This window comes from Mastomys coucha, unplaced genomic scaffold, assembly GCF_008632895.1.
Source record: "Mastomys coucha isolate ucsf_1 unplaced genomic scaffold, UCSF_Mcou_1 pScaffold15, whole genome shotgun sequence".
Classification (NCBI taxonomy): Eukaryota; Metazoa; Chordata; class Mammalia; order Rodentia; family Muridae; genus Mastomys; species Mastomys coucha.
This window is the reverse complement of record NW_022196897.1, coordinates 2478532-2479342: the sequence shown is the minus strand read 5'-3', so window position 1 is coordinate 2479342 and position 811 is coordinate 2478532. Positions and strand designations below refer to the sequence as shown.

Below are 811 nucleotides of genomic sequence, written 5' to 3'. Positions count from 1 at the left end.
GAGTTACAAATGTCAAGCAAAGCATTCAGTTTCACTTTGTTGTTCTCTTACAAGCCACCTCCCTAGTTGATCGTCTCTTTCTTTTGGGTATATAAACACTTTTGAAATATATAAGCTGTTCTGAAAACCATAGTATAGTGTAAAAACATGAAATAAACAATACTACTAATAGAGAGGCTGAGATAGGAGAAGCAAGATTTCAAGACCCTTATGTTGTACACAGCAAGACACTGTCACAAACAAACAAGCTTACAGTGTATATAGATTGTACAATGTTGGACCTTTTTCTCCAATTACCAAAGTAGAGAGATGATTGGATGACAATCAACAAATTTCCAATTCCTTATATTATTGGATTTCAATCGATTAGGATATGTTGGTAATATTAATTTTCCAATTAATATATTAAGAAAAGTAATTGTCACTTCCTGTTGTTTTTGTTGTAAGAGGTGGAATTAGGTTTGTGTGGATTTGTTGAAAGATTACTTTTTGCTTCTTCTAGGATGTAGTTTTTGCTCCTTATGTTGATGTTTTCCATCTATTATTCTTTGTAGGGCTGGATTTGTGGAAAGATATTGTGTAAATTTGGTTTTGTCATGGAATATCTTGCTTTCTCTATCTATGGTAGTTGAGAGTTTTGTTGGGTATAGTAGTCTGGGCTGGCATTTGTGTTCTTGTAGGGTCTGTATGACATTTGCCCAAGATCTTCTAGCTTTCATAGTCTCTGGTGAGAAGTCTGCCACAATTCTAATAGGCCTGCCTTTATATGTTACTTGCCTTTTTTCCCTTACTGCTTTTAAAATTCTTTCTT

General features: G+C 34.0%; 1 protein-coding gene across 1 annotated transcript in view; it reads right to left on the bottom strand.

Moving 5' to 3' along the window:
* Positions 1-811, bottom strand: part of Slc39a12 (solute carrier family 39 member 12) — a 79703-nt gene that overhangs the window by 10961 nt on the left and 67931 nt on the right. The window lies entirely within an intron of this gene.